Source organism: Pipistrellus hanaki (genome assembly GCF_964339955.1).
Source record: "Pipistrellus hanaki genome assembly, chromosome: 5".
NCBI lineage: Eukaryota > Metazoa > Chordata > Mammalia > Chiroptera > Vespertilionidae > Pipistrellus > Pipistrellus hanaki.
Window position 1 is genome coordinate 13,128,119 of NC_140507.1, and position 25,584 is coordinate 13,153,702.

The 25,584-nt window shown below is 40.4% G+C and overlaps 1 protein-coding gene across 4 annotated transcripts in view; it reads left to right on the plus strand.

Annotated features, from left to right (window-relative positions):
• Nucleotides 1-25,584, plus strand: part of EBF1 (EBF transcription factor 1) — a 386,949-nt gene that overhangs the window by 29,003 nt on the left and 332,362 nt on the right. The gene's annotated exons all lie outside the window — the stretch shown is intronic.

A 25,584-nucleotide genomic window follows, 5' to 3' on the forward strand; every position in this document is an offset into this window, starting at 1 on the left:
TCTTAATTATTGTGTTTTTAAACAGATCCATATTACTAATCTGACATGACCGAGTAAATCACTGTGGAACGATAAATCTGTTTTAGTTGTTTGGTGCAATTTGAAGCCAGTATGTGCACATATTATGCAAAGCCACATTCCAAATATTCATTTTACATTTTAATTATTGAAATTCATTGTATGGAAACATGTATGATAAACCATTTGTTACATAGCACTACTCATTGAGAGTTAAATGGCCTGGAAGGTTTATAGATGCTGTCGGTTGTCAGCTAGGAAAAGAGCTAGCACCCTCCACCAGCCGGGAAAGAGTCTTGCAAGCAAGACTGACTGACTGATCCCTCATTGAAGGAACCTACAGCTGCACAAAAGTCTCCTTTGGAGTTTGATAATATTGTTTTTTGACAATGCTCCCCTCTCCCCCCCACACTTCTCTGTCTTCCTAATTCTTTTATCATTTAGGGACTTGCCTAATCATTTTTCAATGAACTGGAAAGTGTTTGCTTCATCATAATTTATGACAAAACATTGGTTATTGATTTTGACATATGTGGTTCTTCAGGCTTAAGCCCAATTTTGTTTATTTTATTTTTTAAGCCCAATTTTGATTGCCAAGTAGTTTCCTAAAGCTCACATTTCAACTGGATGTTTTACTTAAGTATTTCTCACTAATGTTCACTAACAACATACACTTTTGCCTGATAAATGAGTATGAATATACTTGATTCAAAGGTAACGCAGGTAATGTTTGCAGTATAGTGAGGTGGTGTGCTGTCTGTAGAATTCGAATGACATGTTTATCTGAGACCACAGGCCTGCCATTCATATAATATTTTTTTTTTCTGCATCAGAAGATAAATATTCAAATACTATAAAACAATAAGTATCACCTCTGTGCTGTTTGTTTCATTTAAATACACCTCTTCAAAAATACCACTTCTTATCCTAAGTAAGCTTTTCTTAGCCATCAAAAAGAAAGTGTTCTAATCAAAGGACCAGCCCAGATCGTCCCCCCAAATTTGAAACTCTATGCATTTTGTTCTGCTCCCCAGTTCCTTTTGGTTTAGATGATGACAAGAACTTACCTTGCCACACTCAATGAAAACATTTTTTTTTTTTTTTTTGCTTGTGAATGGGTTAAGCTTTTAAGTTCTTCGTTTGGTTTTAAGCCGTGACTCTGATATAGAAGGTTGATAGGACTGTGGTTTGAATAACATTTGATTTTGACCTGTTCCTGTGGGTTGCAATGGCATAAGAAACTTGACTCAGCAGCGCTGTAATTAGCCCGGCCCGTGTTTTTGAAACAGGATTGTGTTACCTGGATTGCATTAGTGTGGCTTCTATTGTTGCCGCTTTGCATCTGTCCCAGTAGGGTACTTAAAACCTTTTCTTGGCTGGGGTAGTTCAAACAATTTAGGCAAAATAAGTATGCACTTTATACTGTTGGTGGCTTTGAGATATTACTCAGGACATTTATCCTTTTCATTTTTTCCCCCCTTTTCGGTCTGACAAAATAGAAAACTGTGTGTAGCTAGTGCTGGTCTCTTAAGAGAGGAGAATTCTACAAACAGCTGAAACCCAGTGCGTCTGCACCAGTCCAGCGGGTGTTTATTTGCTGGCTGTTGCCACTGTCTCCTGTGAACTATCTTTTTAAGCAGCGACGCCAGTTGATATGCAAAAACCCATTTAACTATCCTTTATTTGCATCCGAGTTTCCACAATTTGCCCTTCAGACGGCCAAAAGGCTTTTAAAGCTCCAGGCTTGTCTATGCTGATACGTGAAACTTCCATTTTTAACGATGAGAGAAGAGAATAACAATAAGAAAAGAACTCACGCAAGGAAAGGCAAAATAGAAAAGATTTTTCAATTCCATACAATTGCTGCAAAGGGGAAAAAAAATGAAGGCAACTGTGTTTGAATTTCATGGTTTACAATTTGATTCTATATTACTGATTGCATAATATCTGTGTTACATGCTTAGGGTTTGATTTGTTTTCTAGATTTATGGATGTGAATTCCTGCATATTTTTGAAAAGTAGGTTATGGGGCCTGCATTCAGTAGCAGTAGCAACTGTTTTTTTTTTTTTACAAGATGCACACAGTATGTAATTATAGAGCTGAGGGTATAGGCAATCGTTATGTTAGGATTTAGCATAGTTTTAACACAGTTACCTTTTGGGCACCAGTACTTTTTAGCTCCCTTTGCTTGTCCTTCAGATTTTGGAAGAACACTGCTAAAAAAAAAAGACTTTAAGCAGTGGTTATGCTGAAAAACTATTTATAGGGTAGATAGAAGAGGCTGTCTGGTCATATGGCAATGGTGCAGGGTAAGCTCTTTCTGTGTTGAATTTTGGCTGTATGATTTGCCGCCAGTGATTTGCGAACATCAGCTAGGCATAGTCTATCCAAAAAGTGGAATTAACAAAATCAGCAGTAGCACACTGTGTTGCAGAAAATGACTCCTTTTACAATTGTGACAATTTGTCCAGTCACTTTGAAAAGCTTTTTGGAAAATTCTCTGCAAACATAGGACGTGTGCATCTGCAGTTGACTGCCAGGTTATATTTTATATTTCTGCCTGATACCGAATGGCTTGACGAAGAATGATAAAACCCAGGCTGTGCCCAATGATCCAGATATTTGGGCTGTGTAGACATGAAAAAAGTCAAAAGTGTTATGTTTAATAGCTGATGACCAGGAACTAATAATAGCAAATTTCATTATTGTTGAGGTAAAGGGCTATGTATACTAATTATTGTTAAATAAAAAGCAAAACAATGATTTGCAGTTATTGAATTACAGTGGAGATTGACTTAACATATTCACACAGTAACTCATATTTGAATTTAAAAGGTTTGCAATAAAATTCATGTTTAGAAATTGAATAAATTGTAGTTTTATTACCACATTGGATATCCTTGTGTCCTAACCTTTTTCCTTGGAGTTATCTAAGTTCAATAAATAAAACCTCATTAGACTATTCCCATTTCAACGAGTTTATTAAATTTTGCAGGAGTAATTAGCATAAGCTGTGCTAATTTTTCTGGAAGACTAATGAGGGAGGTTCTTAATTAGGTTTACTTTGTGAGAATCAGAAAAGATGATAATGACAAAAGTCACATAGGGTAGTCTGAATTGGGAACCCAGTTTTTCTGAATCTGTAAAAAGGAGCTTCAATTTTCTAGATGGAAACTTCTTTATAAATGCTTGAACTGAATATATTAAATGTGCAGAATGTCATTCCGTATCTAGTTGTTAGGATTACCATCCACTCTTGATTTGCTTCACAAAACTTTATTTTCCTACCCTCGACTCACTAAACTATCTTTAAGCAATGACACAGATGAATATAGATGGTCTTACAAAAACGTTTCTTTCTCCAAATTATACTGCAGGATTCCTTACACATGGAGCCCTAAAATTTCTCGTCAGATTTTGACACTTATTGTAAAGCAGGATAGGGAATGGCTCAATATTTGTGTGTTTGTTTTCCCCCCAATTTTATTATAATTTTATTCAGTGTGCTTGATAGAATCATTAGGAATAAAAGGAAAAAATAAAAGGAAAAAATAAGAGCTCAATTCTTTATTTCCTTGTACTGTGGATCTTGAGCAGTTAATAGTGCATTTTTGAAAACAGAAATAATACAAGATGAAATTCTTCCTCAAATTATCTTCTCCTGTCTCATGTGAATTTAGACGTAGCTCTTTTGGGATATATAGCTCAAGCAACCTGCAAGTTTTGAGTTCCTCAGAGCCAATATTTAAAGCATGGATTTATAGAGCCTGTCAATTAAGATACCTCTAAAGATTTTGGGTTTGCACATTGTAACCTTAACAGATTTGTCTTTATTTTCCATTTATACTAATTCTTGTATCTATGTTTGAAATGAAAGCTTTGACATGTAACATTAAAAACACACACTAATTTCATAGTGAGAAGCCAACTCTGTTTGGAATATGTATGTATTTTTACACACACACACACATACACACATACACACACACACACACACACACACACACACACATATATATATATATATCATATATATATATATATAGTTAAAAGATCTTCCATATCTAGATCACTTGTATTTAGGTAACATTAATTAGGTATGTCTTAGGTTTATTGGTTGAAAAATGTTCAGGTGTGAAAATATTAGGATGCTTATTTTATACCTGTTGATTTTACAGGATGTAAATCACCTGAATAGAAAAGCTTAACCATGTCAAGGTTGATCAAAGAACCAATTTTATTTACGATCTATTATTCATCTAAGAGATATAAATACTGTGGTAGGACATTTCATAAAGTGCAGTGCTATCACCAAGCTAATTTCTTAATTAAATTGGTCACGATATATTTATATAACATATATATTCATTTGTATAATAGCAAAATAATATTAAAAGTTTAGAATTAGCATATGATTGTGTGTGTTTTTTCCAACCATTGAGCAGGGTGGGGTATATCCTAATTTCTAAATTCACAATCACGAGGTTGTAAAGACATCTGGGCCCCTTAATAATAAATGACTTCCTTTTCTTTTTTATTAACAGAGGTAAACCCCCAAAGCCATTAATTTTTTTAAAATCTTCTGTAAAAATAGTCTTCAACTAACGTGAATATAAACATATACTTTATTCAAGTTGCAGATGAGGCTTTCAGACAGAATTTCTTGGTTTCATTTCATTGACCTTCCAACTCTTAATATTCTGGTCTTCATCCAGTTTTTAGAAGGACCAACCACTAAACATAGTCCCTCCATAAGATACGCAAATGACTTGTCCGGGGTGTGAAAAACCAGAGGTGTACCTGCATTTCTTGGAGTTCTGATAAGCCTTTATACCACCTGATTTCCTAACCTGGAATGCTGGGTTAAAGTAAAAGGAGGAGGAATTCACCTTTTAAAGTGGCCCCAGGCAGGGTAATTGCTGTCCTCTTGGCTGGTTTGGGAGGCTGCATTTTTCTAAAAGTGACAAGCCAGCGTCTATACCGAGCATGAATTTACGGATGTTTATTAAGTCTAGCATATTTAAACATTTGTTTTCTCAGTGGGAATTCACATGCGATTATTAGGAATGAGACTTATGTGAGAGAGCATCATTCTAAATTTTATCACATATCAGATAATACAATTCTGAATATGAGATGAGCCCTGTACATTTCACTGCAGCTCGCTTCTATGTTAAGAAAATAATGAATACAATAAGCTAATAGCAGCCTATATATCCCATTTGCTACCAGCTATTCCCAAATACACAACCAGGATACATTAAAATGCATTTCAAATATGCTGACAATATATCATAATGCAAAGCACTTTTACATGGCATAATGCTACTGCAGACACTGTATAATGAACAACAGTGGTTTTCCTGTAAAGGAAATAATGGCAGCAACTTCCAAGAAATGTATTTAACGGAGATTCAGAGAATCAGCAGTGGGTATGTGTAACTGGCCTGGGCGTCAGCTCATGGAGTGGGTTTTTCTTACCCTATGTCATCATAGCTTTGCTTTTGTAATGGTTGTAGAAAAATACAGGAAAGCTGTACAAAGTCCCCTGTGTGTCATCTGGCAACTTTGCACCGTCAGTTTGTGATGAGAATCTATCACTGTATTAAATATGCTTTTACTTTTCTAATAGAAGTTGCTTAGAATGAAAATAAGACCACACTCCTATTCCAGTTCAGCTCTTCATTGATGAATTTCACTCATTTATCCATACTGCCAGCACCTGACCAAACGCTTAAAAAAAAAAAAACTGATCAGGTTTTTAAAACTCTATGTAGAGGTTCCTGCATATAAAGAGATAGTATTTTGGCCATTTTAAATTGAGGCAGTATTTGAAATAGACATCTAATTCTTCCTCCCCTCCCCTGCCCACAGCCCATCCTCTCTATACAAACTGTGTAACTATATACAGCCCTGGACAATATAAAAGTGACCTAAATACTCCAATTGCAGCCAATGAAATATGGTGAACAGTGCAGGTTTGTCTTTGGTTGCTCGCTGCCTTTAAAGGTGTGGGTAGATGAAGATAAATCTCCCTCCCAAACTCTTTCTCCAGTTACAAGCCTTTGTCCAGAAGCAAGTGAAGGTTTTAACGTTACAGTACTTATTGTAATAGAATTTTAATTGCCTTAGGTGTGAAGCGGAGTGCATGTGTGTTTGTGTATATGTATTCTTCATGGGGAGGAGAGTCAAGACAACCCTCCCCCACTCACACTAATCAACAAAACAGCATATGTCCATGGGAGGCGGGGGTCATAGATGGTAAATGATGCAAACTTAGAGAAATGGATTGTGAGGGAGGGAAGGCCTTTGGTGTTTGAGCCACATAATCGGAACTCCACTTTCAGGAGGGGCAGAGTGGTCTTCAGTGTGCTTTAGGGATTTTTGTTATTGAAGGTGAAGTGCTTGGTCTTCCAAACCCTACTCGTAAAGACTTAACTAGACAAGCCAGCAAGTTATAAAGCTGGATCCCACACATTAGCCTCCAAAATGGCCCTGGGTAACAATACCGTCCCGCTAACTGTTTGAGGCACAATAGTTTGGTAATATAATATAAAGTAATAGTGTTGGCCAACACATCTTTAATAAGATATTGTCCGTGCCTTTGCCATATGCTACAGAGCAGCCTCTCACTCGGGGGGCCTTTTGATTCCTCTCAATAAGATTATTTCAAATGCTCTAATCCTGAATCATTGACATGAATACAAAAGCCTAGTGACATCTAATAGATGCCTCTTAGCTTTGCTTTTCCTCTTGTTCCTTCCCTTTTTCTTGTCTTTTTACCTGACAAAAAGCTTATAGACACTTGGGCTCTGTCTCTCAGTAGCAGCATGGGGGGCTCCTCATGAAATATAAAGGAGGAAAAAGGACTGACAGAGGCCCGATAAGCTACAGAGTGAAGGGCTGTAGATTAAAAGTAAATGCCAGTAAATCCTGCCCTGTACACTTACTTGTTCGTCTATTGTTTTCTTTAACACTCTCGGGTCCAGGTCAGATGGGGGGAACAAAGGAGAAAATGATAATCGCATAGTGCCTAGGCATTTTTAGGCTGGACACGGTTACTATACATATTGAATGGGGTTTGGGTAAGATTTTCAAATTTCAGTTCGTGTAAAGGTTGTGGTGATAACTTTTCTCATGCTCAGAGGTTCTCTTATCTACCTTTCCAAAGAAACCATGATTTGACTAAAGCTTTGTGGTTTTTTTTTTTTTTTTTTTTTTCTCTGTCTTAGATCAGACAATCATGCTACTTGCAATTTATTTGTTATTGTTCCACAGATAAACTACTAGGATTTGCCCCAATTTTTTAATATGCTTCCCATTCATTAGTATTTTGATTTGTTAGTAATATCTAAAAATAGCATTTTAAAAATAGTTTTGAATGCACTATTGATTGAAATCCCTCACAAAATGGAAAGGTAGTTTGAAGAACTTTGGACCTATATCTGGTTTGCTTACTCTCACATGTAAACACACACACACGACACAAAGACAAAAACAAAGATGAAACATGAGAAGTCTCTTTTTTTCTTAATTAGAAAGTATTTTAGAAAAGAAAGTTGGCTAAGAGTTAACCTGGTTATCTTGGAAGTTATTATAATGTAGAAAACCCATGTTTCTCTAACGATCTTGGTGCTATCTTAAAGGTAGATTCTAATCTCAGAATATCTTTAAAAAGCTGAGTCCTTCTTTCTGTGGCCATGGGCGTGGGAGTGTCCAGTTCTGGACCCTGATGTAAATTCTCTGACCAGCATCAGAATCCTGGCCCTGTGAGCACCTGAAAGCAAAACCAAACCCTACCCTTTGTGGATTAATAGTAATTTATGTCTGAGTGATACTTGCAAAGTAACAAAGCAGGTGGCTAGGAACCTCATGGCCTAGCTCTCAGCCTGATCCTTTTCTTTCCTCAGTTGCCCAGTAAAAAAATTTTACTGTTTTCAGTATTTCATAATAGTCTCCTTTTTCCCCTTGGTGTTTACAATTCATACTTTCCATGTATGACTCTAAACTTCTTTACCTACACAGTTTTTTTTTTTTTTTTTTTTTTTTTAGTAGATCTTGCACTTAACTTTTGGGATTAAAAAACAACAATGTGACATATAAATTGTTGAACCCATTGCTGGAGCAGTGTTTGAGTTCTGGTGTCCTCATTTAATTTGATGAGTGAACACTGTGTTTCGTGTGGAAAAAGTAGGCACTCCTACTTTTTCCAATGAGAAATCTAGGAGAAGGCAGAATATTATGGAAAAGACATAGATTTTGGAGTTCATTGTTTGTGGGATCAAATCCCTCCATTACCAGCACCTCTGCTCTAGGGGGGCATCTTAGTTTTCCCATCTTTAAAATGGGAAACATCTTTCTATTTTGAAGAGTTGCAAGGGTTAAAATACCTAGCCCTGGGTGTGGTACCTTGTGGGTACTTGAAATCAGATAGCTCTTGCAATTTGAATATAATATATTTCATGTGGATTGTTAATCTTAATGTGATGATTGCCATGGATCTTTCTCACCAAAAGTTTATCATGGCAGCTAACCTCCTAGAATGAAGAGGCACTCAGTTTACTTTTTCCATAAATATTTACTGATCTTCTATACACCGTGCACTGTTTTCAGGGTTGGAGATATAACATGGTTCCTGCCCTAAGGGAGCTTTCAGTGCCTCAGAGTTGAAAAAAAATTGGAACAGTGAGTGTAAACAAAGAATATCTTGATTAAAAAAAAAAGAAGAAGAAATAGAGGAATGCTATTTTAAGTAGGGATTATGATGCAGAGGAGAAAAAATCCCTGGACTGTTAGCTCTTATCCCTGGGTTATTGAACTTGGGCAAACTCATGGCTTCATTGCACTCCTCCAAGGCAGCCTACACAATGGTGAAGACCCATTGGCTGTGGAGTCAGACCACGTCGGGTCAAATCCAGCTCTTCCAGTGTTAACTGTGGGGCTACAAGCAGACCATTTAACTTCCTTAAGCCCCAGTTTTTTCATTTTTAAGGCAAGGATAAGAGTAGAAGTTCCTCCTTTATAGGGTTGTGGTGAAGAGTAAGTAGATAATACATGGAGAGTACTTAGCACAGTGCCTGGCACATAAATCATATTCAGTAGAAGGTGGCTATTATTTTTTAAAACAAGGGCTGGAATGAGGAGATCTCTGAGGCTCTTTCCAGCTATGAAATTCCAATTTTAGTTCCCTGTGGTATTCCCGAGGCAGATAAACTCGTTAGGAGGTAGACTGTGAGCCCCAGAGGGCAGTGATTCGTGTGTGCTGGTTGCTGTTGTATCCCCAGCACAGTGCCTCGCTCCTGTGCAAGATGTGCTTAGAGCATGTTTTTGTGAAATGGAAGAAAGAATGAAAGAAGCTAGAAATGCAGTTTGTTGAATCTGGTGGTCTCCTCTCTCTGGGTAAAGACAGGCTTGTTACAGCTACACAATAAAGTGAGAAGGCACTGCCATTAAAGAATGATGAGAAACAGAAAATGTGAGATAAGATATTAAATTTGTTACACTTAAAAATGTTAATCTTCACACGATTACCATGCAAATCCCCTCGTTGCCTAACTGTTTAATTGATCAAGTAAATCACAGAAGAGACAAGTAAGAGAAAAACCCTGCTGTTGACATTCTCACAAAGCATATTTCCAAGGATACATTCTGGCAACTAGTATGTCTATTACAGAGGACAACGTGAATTAAAAGGCACGAGCGCGCGCGCGCACACACACACACACACACACACACACACACACACAGCATCCTCTGCAAGCAAGCAGATTTCAGACAGTTTGGGGAAAGCTTTATTTTTTATGGCAACTTGGTCATCTTCCATTATGATACCAAACGTGAAATCAGCGTGAGGGTAGCAGATGTTTTAGTAGTGCTTTTATTTTACATAATGTTAGAAGATTTAAGTCACTATTTTTTCTTTTAAAAGAAAAACTATATAGGTATATTTTGACATGCCTCTCATGATGAAAGGGTCAATGAATTCTCTCTCTCTCCCTCTTTCTTTCCCCTACCCTCCCTCCCTCCCTCCCTCCCTCCCTCACCCTCCTTCTCCCCCCACCCCAATCCCATCATGTGCCTGGTTGACTCTGAAAAAAGAGGCTTGGAGTTGCCCACAGGGCATCCCTTTTCCCAGCCTCCTCCAAGGCCACCTGGGCAGATGGGAGCTTGCCTCCTGTCCTTAGGACACAAAATCCAATCAGGCTCTGAGGCTCGCCAGTCTCTCTGACCTTCCAGCTGGGAAAGAGGAGGAGAAGCAGAGACGGCTCACATTTAATAGGATTCATCTCTGCAGCTTAAGGGGGCTCCTGCCTCTACTGGAGGAAGGAAGTTCTCCCTCATTTTCCCCGATAAGGTGTCGCTCATGAGGGCAGCGTGCTGAACTAATCAGGTTAATTGAGAGGCCTCAAATCATCCTCACGGAGGCCAGCTCTTCTTCCTGGTAACGGCAGATAGTGCACACAGACAGATGACACACACTGCAGTTTTCTCCCCCAAAGCCCATGGAATCTGCAGGGGTGCAGGGCATAGAGGTTTAGCCAAGTGCCATTCAGGCTGTTGGAGCATGGGTTCTTATAGAACAGGGCAGCATAAAAACAAAACACAGTGCCTCTGAGTGTCCAATATCTTCTTTGCTTTTGCTTAGTGTTACAATAGCCTCAGTATTTCAGATCGGCCTGGAATGACTGTCTGTTAAAGGATCCAGATAGATTGCTCCTTGGCTATTTTATTTAAGATCGAAACTTAAGAAATCTCCCTGTGGTGTGTGTCATCAGTAACAAGGAATTTCTCAGGCTGTGTTTCGGTTCCTCAGCATCCAAACTGGACACGGGGGGCTAAGCCAGACACCAGGGTGCTGTGGCCCTGACTAATGGCACCTCTGGCCTCCCCTGGAGACCCCTCTTCCACTCCCCCCCCCAACAATGAAGAAGAAAACAGAGCTGGTTCAACTGAATCCCATGAAGGTGGGGGTTCCTCCTCCCTCTCCTGCACTCGGAATGATTTGTCATAGTCTAATTTTAAACGCTATCATTGACTATTCTTTCCTCCGACCCCACCTCTTCCCCACCCCCCGCCCCGATTTTTTTTCTTGGAAGTTCCAGGAATGACTTTAATTATCTCCACAATCAAATTCTCATTGCTGCCTCTGTGAAAGTGTGTAGTCATAGATCGCAGGGATTATTTTCTTTAGCACTTGGGGATAGAGAAACCGGTTGTTTCAAAATGAGAACCAGCTGGTTCCACAGAGCCCTCTTTAATGGGGAGCCACTTTGTACACAAACCTTGGCTCAGGTCAGTCATTACGCCAAGCCCCAAATCAGCAGTGTTTGGTCTAGCACCCTTTATTAAATGTCGAGTGAGGAGTGATTTAGCCGATATGATAATAATACTAATAATTAAAAAAAAAAAAACCCACATTACTCTGCATCTTCAGTTTTGCCTCTGCCAAGTACTTGGGTTTATAAAGAGCATTTCTCAAACCTGTTCCTATGGTAATTATATTGTAGACCTAGTTTACCACTGCTCTCTCCTAGATGCTGTGTGTGTGTGTGTGTGTGTGTGTGTGTGTGTGTGTGTAGTTTTAACCCTCTCCAAATCCACAAAATAAAATTAAGCTCATCTTTCAACATGATCTTTTATCTGACAAGCACAGTAGATAGATGAAAAGTAGATATCCAAGTTGTGGGTCCCCTTAATAGAACCAATTGGAGGACAGAGATAACTACTATTATCAAACATCTTTGATGCCATTCTGTAAAACAGGGAGGAGGGTGATCCACCATATGTATTTTGCTGTCTTTTAAGCTTATAGAAACTGGTTTGTTGTCACACCATGTTAAACGCTAGCAGCACCAAATTCAATTTGAAATAAGGGAAGTACTTTCACTAGTTGACTGTATGAAATATTTCTGAGGCATGCAAAGAAGGAAAAGAAGCATAAAAGACAGATAAAACCATGGTAGATATTTAGTTTGTTTTTAGGCCCTGGGTTGCATTTTTATAAGTTAAACTAATAAAAAGAACAGCTTCATAGAGATTTCTTAAAAATAGAATTTAACCAAATTTTGTTTTACAAAGGTGAGACATTACTTTGCATTATTCATAAAAATGTATGGTCAATTCTTTTATGTTTTTTTACATTAACATCACAATAAATGATGTTATTTTTTTAACATGTTTTTTTAACATGTTTAACATTTTCTAACATGTTTTTTTACATTAACATCACAATAAAATAATTTGAGGAAAGGATAAAATTTAGAAATTTATTTTCACAGGTAGTTTGATCAATAAGGACTGGTTGTGCTTTCACTTGTTTTTATTTTAAGGATTTTCTTTTTAAAATATGGCTTGAGTAAAATTTAATTTAATAAGTTTTTTGTTTATTGATCAACTACTTTGATTATATACAGTACTGTCTCTTTAGTTCTTAGTGTAATTCTATTGCATATTTTCTGTGTCTGTATTTAAAAAAATTTGTGGGTTTTTTAATATAAAAAACAAATAACTGTTATATTTCCAGTCACTCAAATTTGAACTGAATTTTACTTCCTGTTTCAAAGGTCAAGGCAGACTGACCTCAACAGCAGTGTGGAGGCTGCTGAATTATTCATATCATTGACTTTGTGTCAGCTTCCACATTTGTGGAGAGGGATGTTTTATTCATTTATCTCATTTAGGGTTCTTCTCTGCACCTGTTTCTACCATTAAGTACCCTGTAATTTGCATTTGATGCTAATTTAGTTTCATATCAGCCTGGTCCCCCCTTGTTAATTTAATTTTCTAAGACCCTTTTCATTACAGTAGAACTGTTTTCCTCTTTAAAGCAAACATCTATACAAGTAATTGTATAAACTGCCTTTTAAATAATATCTTTTAGAAGATTCCATCGTTTAATTCCTTAATTCCTATAATTAGCCATGGTTTGATTAATGTTTCAAAGGGTTAAATTAAAATGCAGAATTACTCAAATGCATACTTGAATAATTTCTTATATATGGATGGCAGCGTTTGTGTTTCAGTACTCTTCCTGATAATTCTCAGAACAGTGGTAATTTTCTTCATTTAGACTGCTGTTTAGTTTACTAATAGTAGTTCCTTTCAGATCATGGCATTCTCAACATTACTTTTTAAATTGTTAGCTTTTGCTTTCATTAAATTCCAGATAGAGAGTGGCTTAAAAATGTTTCTGCAACATTAATAATGACATACCCAAAATAATCAGGGCAGAATTAGGTTTGATTCCTTGATATGTCATGGAAATTTGGTATAATGAATTTCAGGATACTGTGTTATGTCTTTTTCTCTTCTCCCCACGTCTTTCTCTTTCTCTCTGCTGCTCAGAGGAGATTTCCTAGGAATTTCTGTTTCCTGGACATAGTACTTTTAGTAAACTTTGGTTTGCTTCTTTGAGCACCCATTGGTTTTCAAATGCTTCACTTAGATATTAAAACGGTGGCTTCACTGAAATGGTGGCTACCTTGGTAGGAGTAGCCGTGTCCCTGGAGCACCCACCATTGGGGATTTGGAGGACATGAGAACTAGCAACTCCTATAAGCCAGGTATGCAGCCCCCCAGGGTTGAAGAAGGAACTCTACCTCAGTCGTTTCCCTGTTAACTGCCTGGAAGGTTGTTGACACAAACATGCAAATATTCCTCATAGGCTCACTCGGGTGGGAATTTAAAATAAGGGCATGGATTACAATTTGAAGTTCCAAGCTACACAGGAATTACAGAGAAGGAAAAGCTGTGGCAGTCGCTGAATGGTACCAAAAAATTGGCCCACGCTCTAAGGTGACCCTTCTTGCCACAGGTTGGGTTAGTTTTATCTGTTGTTGATATTCTCTGGGGAGAGCAAATGGTGCCGTAGCTTTGGGTTTCCAGAAGGCTCTCAGGCCTATTGAAATTGGAGTTTGAGGGCGGCTTCTCTTGTTCTCTCAGTTATAAGTGATTCTTGGGGCCTCCCACAAACAACTTTGTAATTGTGAAGAATGAAAGGGAATCTCGGTTTCCTGGCAGACAGCTTCATCTGTCTGGTACCCAGACAGGGCCATGGGTGAACTGCCCTCTCCCAAGGGTCCCCTTCAGCTGGGGACTTCTCAGGTATGTCCCATCACAGAGAATGTTCTTATTCTTATGGAGCATTCAGCTAGCTTTGTGCTTCTGCTGATGGGTCTAAAACAACGGGAGATATTTTTAGGAATGAAACGTGGGATCTTTATTCATTAACCAAACATTTACTTACAGACTCTCTCTTCCCCCCCATTTAGGCAAGTTTTTGAGCTCCACCAGAAACGTTTTAATGAGGTTTGATTAAACAGCCAGGTTGAAGTACAATAAGAAATATTTGGGGAGCTCTTCAGATGTAGGAAAGGTTTTCCCACCCAACTCTGGCTGATGCTTAGAATTCTACTGTTAGAGACCCATCTCTTTAGCCAAGAGTCATTGCTCTCTACTAAGACATATCTAACTTTGGGAAGGCGAACACTGTCATTCTACCACTCATCTACCTCTTTGAGGGAATAAAATAAAGTTTGTACATGAGTTCAGCTCTTTGCATTTACAGACCTACATTGTTCCCATGGCAACATAGGTAGTGGTTTTTGTACCCATTTTGTGGTTATGGAGAATGAATAATTTAGCTCTAGGAAGCTAGTAAATAACCTATCTAGGTCTCAAGGGCAGGTTTTCTGAGGAATCTAGGTTGTTGTAGAAAGAGACCAGGTTTCCATTTGAGCCACATGGACTCTGAGAAATTTTGGTGCAATCCCTTCATTTTACAGATGAGAAAGCCGAGGTCAAGAGAAGCTCGGTCATGTTCCCAAAGATCTAATTAGCCTCATAGCCAGGCCCATACGCCAAGTCCCTGGCTCTGATTCCAGTGGCTTTTCTCCTACCACTCTGGGCCACCCTCTCTTTCCATGTCACTTGTGAGATCAGGCTCAGGGAAATGTATAAGTTGTATTTTCTGGATTTGGGCTCCAAGGAAACCCTACACATACGTGTTGTTTCTCAGGAATTATAACATGGGGGGGGGGGGGAGGCTATAACATGGGGAGGAAGCTACAGTGTACCTCATCATAAAGAGTTAATTTAGTTTTAAAAGCTCACATATTTCTGTCATTTGCAACTGTGCTTGTTCATGCTATGTCATACTACTGTGCAAAAAAAAAAAGTAATTTCTGTTTATACTCATCAGAGCTACGTCATCGATAGTCATCTTCCAGTAGGTATTTTATAAAAGTCCTTTCTATCCTAGACGTCTCATCATGAGCAGTTGTCTCTGACTATTATCTTTCTCTGGAAGGCACTGACATGTATAAATATTGAACTTGGCAAGTTTCAAAGTAAGTCCTAATTTAAAACAATTATCTTATATTTAAACCTAAACAAATGTAATAAACTGTCCCTTCCAGAAATAATAATAAAGGAAATGAGGCATTGCTGTAGAATATAATTCTGAAGAAATCATAGTGAAAGGGGAAAAAAGTACATTGAACTTCCTCCTCCTCAAAACCACCTTTGTGTACAGTGCTGTCTGAACAGGTTTGTCACACCTTTTGAACTGCCAAGAAGGGGCAGCCATGGCCTTGGTGTTGAGAGAAATGAGTAGCCCCTGGCGTAGTCTCAAGCTGAACTGTAGGGGAGTTTTCAGCTGGTAGGCTGGAAGGAGGAGTGAGTGATTAGCATATTTTGTACTTTTTCTGGATGTGGGGAGACGGGGGAGCAAGAAATATCTCAGTTTCTGAATGAAACGCCTTTCTGGCTTGCCTGAAATGATTGAGCTGTTATGGGAAAACTTCCCTCTTGGTGCAGCGATGTGACTGAATATCAAGAGTTGTTTTCCTCTCCTTTATCCACTGTCTGGCCACTTAAAGCCCCATGCCCTACTTTAAAAATGATGGCATTTCAAATATATGTATTTTCTCTTCCTCTCTTTTCCTCTTCCCAAATTACCACAAACCATTCAACAAGCTGAACTTGGTTGTGCTCCCGAATGTTTTGATGTCGGGAGTGCAGAGAGAGTAATTCTGCTAACCCTACAATAGGTTGCTTCATGATAGGGTAGGCTCTTGTTTGGAACCATTGCTTTCATTTCACAGAGGCCATGAAGACAGGCACCCATGATTCCATTGACCTCTAGTAGGAGAAACAAAGACACCGGCGTGTTAATTTATTCACTAAATGTTCAGAAAGCATCTACTGTACGAAGTAGGCAGTAGCCCCTAGCCCTGAGTGAGGCACTTCTGGGGCACTCACTTATTAAGGAAATTGCAGTTGGTTAGGATCTACTTTTTCCAAATCACCCCCAATTTGATTTTGTCATTTGTCTTTCTTCTGCCATCCCCTTGGGCCCCTGCCTCGCTCCCAAACTGAGATCTGAAGTAATTCATTATACATCAGATTCGGTGTAGGTTAATGCCCTACTATGCTAATTTTCAATCTTCAAGTTTACTGTTACCTCCATGATGAACCCCAAATCGAGTGTATCCTTCTGCGGAGACAGCATGCTTTGGTTCTCTTATCGGCCTGATAAGTTAAACCCCTCATGCTGAAGTTGGAGTTTTCATTTATAATGAAAATGAGAAGCAGCCTGGTGTAGAATGCTGAACTGGGACACAGGAGACCTGGTTTTCAATGCGGCCTCCGCCGTTAGTTAGATATGTGAGCCTCAGCAAGTCTCTTACCTTCTCTGGGTTTCAGTTTCCCCATTTATAAAATGAGAGAATTGGACGCCTAGGATCTTTAAGGTTCCCTCTTGCTCAATGATTTTAATCCTCTCTCCTCCTATAAATCTGGTCACCTCTTATACCTAACGTTGCACAATATCCTATTATTAAACACTAGAGACCCAATGCGTGAAACTCGTGCAAGAGTGGTGCACTTCGCAGCCGGGGCAGCTGCCTCGATCCCACAGCTGCAGCCCTGGCTTAGTCCAGAAGGACGTCAGGTCTAATGAGCATATTACACTTTTGTTATTATAGATTTGCTTGGGCAGCAGGCACTATATGGGAAATAGCAACCTCACAGCCAGAATTGTACAACTAGCAATATTCTCCGCCAACTTTCACTCCTATCTTCATTACCTGTCCCAGGTATCAGCCAGCTCAGTGGTCAGCAAACTGTGGCTCTCAAAGCCCATGCGGCTCTTTGACCCCTTGAGTGTGGCTCAACATTCGAACCACTTCTTCAAAATAGACTCACTCAGGCCAAAAATCGACTTCTGCGCATGGGCCACGAAGTTTCAATCGCACTATGTGTTCACGCCCACACGTGGTATTTTGTGGAAAAGCCACAAGCAAGGGGCCAAAGAGCCGCAGTTTGCCGACCACTGAGCTAGGTAATAAGAGGGTCAGGCAGCACGCACAGCACACGTCTATTGCTGGCATTACCTTAAGGCAGGGGCTATTGGATGAGGTCATTAGGTGACATATCTTATAAGGTTAATTGAGTTGGTATATTTAAATTTATTGGTAGCATAACTTGGGAAAGATGGGGAAGGGATCTAGTAAAAAGAAAAATTGCAGGCTTGTAAAGTGTGAGGCACACGGGCAAACACTTTCATCTACATGAGACAGTAACTCCAAAAGGCTGTCCGCAGAGGCTACCTATGTGGCATCCAGAGTCATCTAACCAGATTCCTCCAGCTTAGACTTGTCTTCCAGATGAAGCAGCCTACATGTTGATAGATGAAGACACATACTCAGTTGTACATAGAACATGCTCATTGAATGATTAAGTATATCTATTTTGTATCTGTGCTTTTGGAGGTAGACAATTCCCTTTAAGGCCAAATAACTCTGAGTCTCTTTAGAATGAAGCTATGAGATAGTATGTTCTGCTAGTAAGTACCCTGTCTATGTGTGTGAGAATGCAGTGTTTATCCACTAAACTTAAAGAAATGAGAATCTCACAAACTGTCAAAAACATGTATTTATTTATTTATTTATTTATTTATTTATTCATTCAATTTTGCCCTATGCAGAGATGAGAGACTGAGAAACTAAACTTTGTCTAGGACAAGAGTAAGATTCTTTATCTATCTACGTATTTTTTTTTAAATTTGAAATTCTTAAATCTTTACATAGAAACATTATGATATTTGATAGGTCCCCAAGGAAACACATTTGTGAGTCCTCTGGATAATGACTTTCTGAGAATTCCAGGTACAGAATAGGCCCTCTCAGGATTTCCTGTTTTTCGTTTGCTTTCCTTTATTTTTTATTTTATGTCTAATAAACCTTTGCTTTAAGCAGGATCAAGTGTTAAGACAAACCAACTACAGAGCTAATGTATAGAACATTAATTCTATAGTAATGCTCTATAAAAAAACCAAAAGAAATAAGACCAACTATTAAAAGAAATCCATATGTCTCTGGAATTTTTATTTAAGTTTATATTAGCGATAATGACCTTGGTTCCAGGGAATTCGGTAACAATTAATGACCAGCAAGGGGTCACTGGCCCCATGGTGCTTTGTGCCCACAATTCCTTCCAAAATGGTCAAGAGTTGGTCATTTATCCCAAGGAAATGCCCCGAGGTGAGGTCCTTATCCTTTTGCCATCTGATTATAATTTAACCTCAGCTTTTAAAGGGCCCCTAGGAACAAAGGTACAATGGGTCATGCTTATAGTGTTTTAAAAAGAGTTTATTTTTGCCATGCAATTTCTAATTGAGTGTCATCAAATAGAGTTATCAAAATAAAGTTAATAATGATGTTCCTTTCATTCTGGGGTGTGAGCACTCATTTTTTGTCTGAGTATCTGCTGGCTAGTATTGGTGTAGTATGTATCCATGTATATGCTTACATTCATACTCTTGTGTCTGGTGTGTGTGTGTGTGTGTGTGTGTGTGTGTGTGAGAGAGAGAGAGAGAGAGAGAGAGAGAGAGAGAAAGAGAGAAAGAGAGATACATTCAGTATAAACAGAATAAAACAAAATTGGGATTATAGAAACTCAGTTACACCAGTTTTCCTTGAAGTTTAGCAGGCCTGTAGTCTCTTCCTGGGGTAGAAATGACCAGTGTCATGGCGACTGGCATTGTCTTTTTCATGTTCTATGTTATTATTGTCATTACCGGTGATGATGATGGTAATAATAGTTCACATTTACTATGCTACATATTTGCTAAGTATGCTCCTCATCTATAAAAGAGGAGGGGGCGAGGGAGATAAGATGAGGATGAGGGGGCTCTGAGAGATAAATAACTTGCCCAAGGTCACCAGAGCTACGAAGTGGTGGAGTTGGGATGCCAGCCCTGCTGTTTGGAATCCCAAAGATCAGGGTCTTAATCATGACACCATTCTGCCTCTATTTAAAAAACTAACATTTCCATTTTCTGAGCGCAGCCTTTAACATATTCATTTAGGCAAATTTCCATCCTTTGCTGGCATAATCACTATTCCTTTTGTTGGTCATTGCTCCCCTGGGCTTCCCTCAAACATGGTCAGAGGTGCCCCGGACTTTTTAAAGATGGAAGAAAGGCCACATGGCTCTGCATAATTTGACCGAGACAGCTGTGCAGTTGGTTGTCTCATTTAAATTACAACCACAAAAAAAGATGTGCCAGGCTTCACTGACACAGGCTAAGGGCAGGAACACGAAATGGTTTCTTGAACCTGCCCTGGGTTACTGCCAAAGGTAAGCAGCCACGCTCAGCGGGGTCTCATGGACCACTGAGGGGGCAGTGAGCTTCACTAAAAACAATTATCCTTCCCCGGGCCTCTTCTGAAGGGTTGCAGTTTCAAATTCTCAGGGTAGAGATCCTGTCCATTTCTTAATTGCCGCGTGGAATGGCTGACCGAGACAGGAACGCGAAGACAATCTGTCTGAGAGTCAGGGAGAAAAAGAAAGATGTGGGATTTAAGAGGCTGGTGTTGCAAAGCATCCTCTTGACAGGCTGTGGCTCAGATTTAGAGAAACCCCAAACTGATTTGCTGAAGGCTGAACGCGGAACCTTGTAACCACAGACCAGAGAGGCATTCATGAGACCCGACAGGCCTACTTTTACTACGGAGTCTGGTACAGAGTTTCATGTGTGTATTTTTTGCTGTGGGTCCCCCGCACCCCGCACCCTCACCTCCCAAACCTTTTGGAATTGAGGCTGAGAGTCCAAAGGAGAGATTTCATGTGTAATATTCTCTTCTTTGATTTGGGATAATTAGGAGCTTTTCTGGGGTTGCGAAGCAATACACCTATGTCTACATGACGCAGGATGTTCCCTTTCTTTTTTAGATGGAATTTTTTACATGGCATTGTTTCTGCCCCCCTGTTCAATGACTTTTAACATCCATTACTTTTTTTTTCTTTACCATTTCCCCCAAAACGTCATGGGTAGTAGATGCTTCCCAAATCAGATTTGTTTTTTTTATTAAAATCATTATGTCTTTTTGAAGCAAACACACGCACTCTTCCATAACAGTGATATACTATTTTTTTTGCACACATAAGTGTATTGTGAGTCTCCCCCCTGCCCGTGTGTGTGTGTGTGTGTGTGTGTGTGGTGTGTGTGTGTGTGCGTGGTTTGTGTAAACATGAATGTAGTATGACTTATGTATTGCCGTTATTAATGGCTATAGGACATTTTTGAAGTCTGTTGGTTTTTTCACAAATTATGGTAAAAGGAAGGTGGTGGAGATTACTTCCCCCCCCCCCCTCTCATAGCAAACTAAAATAAAATAAATAAAATAAAAACGACAAGGAAATGAATGAGGACAAACTGCACGTGCGGCGATGGGCCCGGAGGCAGGAGCACGGCCGGTGCTGCCCGCGGCGCCTCTCAGTGGCGGCTTTGTGGGGGCTCATGAATGACCCCTTACAGCGGGGCTCCCGCCATAAATCCCGCCGGTGCCGAGCGCTGCGGGCCGCGGGGCCAGCACAGGGGCCGCGGCTGTTTGTGTTGTTGTTAGCGATACGTAGCGGGCTCCTCCGAAGCGGAAGGCCCCGGCTCCAGTGTGTCGCCAGGGAAAGCCGAAACATGAGTCGCACATGTGGACGGGCGGGCGGGGACGCCGGCGGCCTGGGGTGCAGGGGGTGGGGGGGTGGGGGCGGCGTGCAGAGCAGCCCGGCACCGCCACCGCCCAGCCTGAGCATCGGTTTGGAGGGTAGCGAGGAGGGGGTGGGCAGGAGCTAGGAAAACAGCCCGAGGGGAGCTGGGCAAAGGATACCCTGACCCCTAACCGGTATGGGCCTTCCCGTTACATCTCACTACTTGTCTGAATACTTGAGAGAATTTAAAAAAAAAAGGAAAAAAAAAGAGGAAAAAAAAAAAAAAGACCCTCTGTGGCCTGGCTTTCAAATGTCTTTTCTTTCTCAGGAAATCCTGTGTCTGTCTTTGGGTAGGGTTTTTATGGGTTCTGTAGGATAGGAGATGGTCTCCTTCTATCCCTTTAAGAGGTAAACACATGAAAAGAATGTAAATGTAGGGACTTTAACACTTCCCCCTTTCCTAACATTCATATAATTGCTGTTAAGCCACATTGAAAACCCTGGGGCCTGGTGTGCACCAGGGTAAAGTTACATTTCACAAGCAGAAAATTGACTCACCACTTAGGAAAATTGGCTACCAATTATGTGTCAAAGGCTCTAAAGTCAACCTGAGGTTTTCTTTTTTTTGCCAGAACGTGGAATTAAAAAGGGCCCAGGGGCCGGGCCTGTCCCCTCTCCCCCTCCCGGGAGGGACTTCCTTCTTGCGAGACATTCCTTTCCAAGCTTCTGGGTCCTGGTGGGGAAGGAGGGCTCCCAGCCCAGGAGGGACAGGCTGGGAGGAGGAACAGGGGTAGGAGAAAAGGAGACAACAGATAGAAGTGAGTTCATGCGTAAGTATTTAAAAAAATCTGCTTAGGACACACACGGGGAGAAAGTCACTCTTGCCCCAGTGCTGTTGGCCCAAGGTCTGAGAGCTGTGACTGTCTCCTGGGGCCGAGGGGGCACTGGGGAAAGGGGTGCTGGGGAAAGAGGGATGCTGAAGGCCAAGCCTCCACTCTCCTGGGACATGTGCTGTCTCTGGGGACACCATGTGTGGAGCCCTTTCTGGAAGCTCACTGGTCCCTCCTGTTGTAGGAGGATCTCCCCTCCCCCCCAACCCTGGGAGGAGGGGGATCAGTTCCAGGGGCAGGAGGATCTATGATCCTAGGGCACATGGGGGGTGGGGTGGGGGTAAAAAGCAGGAGAGAGAAGGAAAGGGAGGGAGGGGGAGAGAGAAAAGCATTATATGGTTATATGGGAGAGGGCGAGACAGGATATGGAGGAGAGTGCCGGAGGAGATGGAGGAGGGAGAGAGCCAGTGCTCTGTACATCACCTTTTGCCTTCCACCCTGTCTGCCTCCGTGCCCTGGGTCTCCTCTGTGCAACTTTCTTGACACACTTGCTTGCCTTCTTTCAAGGCCTGCTTTCTGTGCCTGTTGCAGTGACTTATCCCAAGTTTTATTTCTTAATGTCTTGAAATCAAGCCTTATTTAGTGCTTCATTTTCTGCCTCTAGAGGGAGAGAAAGAGAAAGCATTGGGACTTGCCAGATTGAGTGAATCTGTTGTGGTGTGCTGGAGAGAGTTTTCTAGGACAACCAGGATGCAAATGCGTACTGGATTTTATCCCCAGATAAGCATCCCTCCTGACAACAGGATGTGATATGTAATAATTTCAGTGAGACAAACCATCCACATTTTGCCTCCTGGGAAATCTTATGCTTGCTGTTTCTGTTTGATTCTCACGTTGGAAATTTTCCAGAACTCTCAAGAACCAACTATCTTAAATTTTCAATGATTTTTGACAGAGAAGACTGTTTTGTCTAAGGGACAGCAATTCTAGGGCTGAATCGTAACCAAAAGATCTAATTTCAACTTAGTCCTAGCATCTTAGCTGGAACAAAGAGAAAGAATTTATTCTTTGCAGAATATATAGTTGACCTCAGAGTCTTTACTGGGTTAAAAAAAATGTATGTGTGAGTTTTTCCTTTTGCAGCAATTCTGAATGCATGGAAGTTTATGTTTTTCTAATCAAGACTCAAATAATTTGAGTGAATTCCCCCTCCCCAACCCCCGTCTTGTATGTTTGAGTGATCTTTTCAGGTTTTAAGAATCTCACGGGCTCCCTCAAGTGATGCTTAATTAGAGAAGCCTTCTACCCACTAAGTATTTTCTTAAATGTATAATTGATTGTGCAAGGAAGGAAGAGCGGCAGGAGTGGAAATCATACATCATTTCATTATTAATGGCAATGTCTAAATAAAATGCAGACTTTGTCATGCTAATGGATGGCTGAGTATGTTTAAATCAGAAGCTTTTCTTTCTTTCTTTCTTTCTTTACTGTTCTGGGATCATTTTAGGAAGTTTACATAGCATTTACTATATTGATAAATATGTTCTAACACCCAATCAATCTCTGAAGAATGTGAGGGCAAGGTGCGACAAAACTAGTAACTGGGAAGCCACATACATTACCTCCTTTTTATAGTGAAGAAACTGGGGTTTTACCAGGATTTAATTGACAAGATATGCATTTAGCACTTACTATGTGATGTTTTCATGGCAGCACTTCACAGATATCCTCATGGAACCACAGAACTGCAAGTTTGTTTCCTGGTTTCCGTGTGGAATTCATTAGCCAGACGAAAGCTAGTGGAGACTGAAATGGCTGCTTTCTTTTATTTAAATTAAATTAAATTTTTCCCATCACTATTTGTCCCCTCTATGCCCTCTTCTACCTCCCCTCCCTCCCTTTCAATTAGAAGCTAAGTTTGAAATTCTCCTGAAAGTACTAGTAGATCTTCCAGAGGTATATGGATGCAGGTAGTTTATGTGGGCATGATCCTAGGAAGCAGGAACTGAGGAGAGTGAGAACAGGTAAGGAAGAAACATTGAGAATAATGACTCATTTTCCAAGTCACTGCTTAGGCAATAGGTGCTCAATCCTATTGGGATCTCCTAAGAGGCAGACTAAATCATACTCCCCCCACCCAATTATGCACCTGAAGGGCAAGAGGCTAGAGCATTTATTTCCTGGTTCTTCTCCCCCTTGGATTGAGGGTTGTCCATGGATGCACCTCAGAAGCTGTGCTTGCGCATCAGCCTCGCAACTCCTACAGAGTTGGTATGCCATGGAAGGAAGCATTCTTGTGGTGACTTGCGGTCAGTGTGAGCTAGGTGGTTGAAATTAGAGTGGACTATGGAAATGGGAGGCAAAAACCAGAGGCATCTTCTACAGAACCTGAGTATAAAGTGTCTATGTGGAGGGAAGCTTTGATACTTGAAAGTTAATTTTTTTCTTTATTGAGTACCTGCTATGTGGCATAGTAGGCATTCTGTGATTCCCTGTTGAATCAATAATGCACAAAATTCATACACAATATATGTTCGGTGAGGGCTTATTGTATGTCTGGAGATCTGTCTGTCTTCTAAGTGTTCATATTGTTAGACCACCTGTTGTGATTTTGCTTTGGAAAATATGGTACCAAAATATGGAAAATATGGTATCTATCTTTTGACAAGATGAATGAGACATGATCTGAGCTCTGTGTCCTCAGCCTGAATATAGACAGTTCTGGGTGTGTAGCTCTGTTAGGTGTTGAGTGCTTGCCTCCCACCAAGAAGCAAGGATCAGAAAGCAAGTTTGGGAAGGGGATTCTGCTGATAGAGGGAAGTGGCAGTAAAATGGGTTTTATGGCAACTGGTGTGAAAGGAGGCTGGGAAGAAAGTAGTGACCAGAGTGTAAGGGCCCTGAAGGCCATGATAAGAGATATGGATTTTCCTTTTTGGGGGCCAATTTTACATATAGGGCTGAGAAGTTAGGAGGTGGGAACATAAAATCCATATTGAAGTACTTGGTGTCCAAACATGAACTTTCATCTGTGGTTCCCAGACCTGGTCATATTCTTCATATTACTTACAGATTTCTCTCTCCCTCCAATTGTAGAAACTTGGGAATTATCCTTATTGCTTCATTATTCCTCATACCCGGCAGGAAGTATCTCTCAACTCTGTCTTCTTCACACCACCCACATGCTTACCATGTCTGTGTCCACCTCAACTCCTGCTATAACTCCATTTGACCTCTCTAGAATCCATTCATTCCACACAGAAGCCAGAGTAATTGAATTTTAAGAATTCAAATTTCGTAGTGCCCCTCCCTAGTGTAAAACCCACCACTGGCTTCTTGTAACTTGTAGGATAATGTCCAAATTCCTAACTCATGCTCTAGCACACCTTTTCTAGCCTCCACAACTGGGTTAGTTCCCACCATGGTATGTTGTCACCTCCCTGAGACCAGGGTCTCTGGCTGTTTGATACTATTTTATTTCTACCCAGTATAGTACCTGACACTTAATGGTGATCAATAAATAGCTATTGGATGAATTATTGGATAATGGGAAACTTAGCATGTGGCTGGGGGGAGATAGATCTTGTCCTGTGGTGTGCTGTAACTGGCCTGCATAGGCTCATGAGAATCAACTGAGTGAATCTCTTCCCAACTCTGTTCAGTGGTCTTACACTGGTAGCTTGAAATCACTCATGGTGGGAATATTTACACTATGGGAATTGGCAAACACTGTGAAGTAGGATTTCCTCC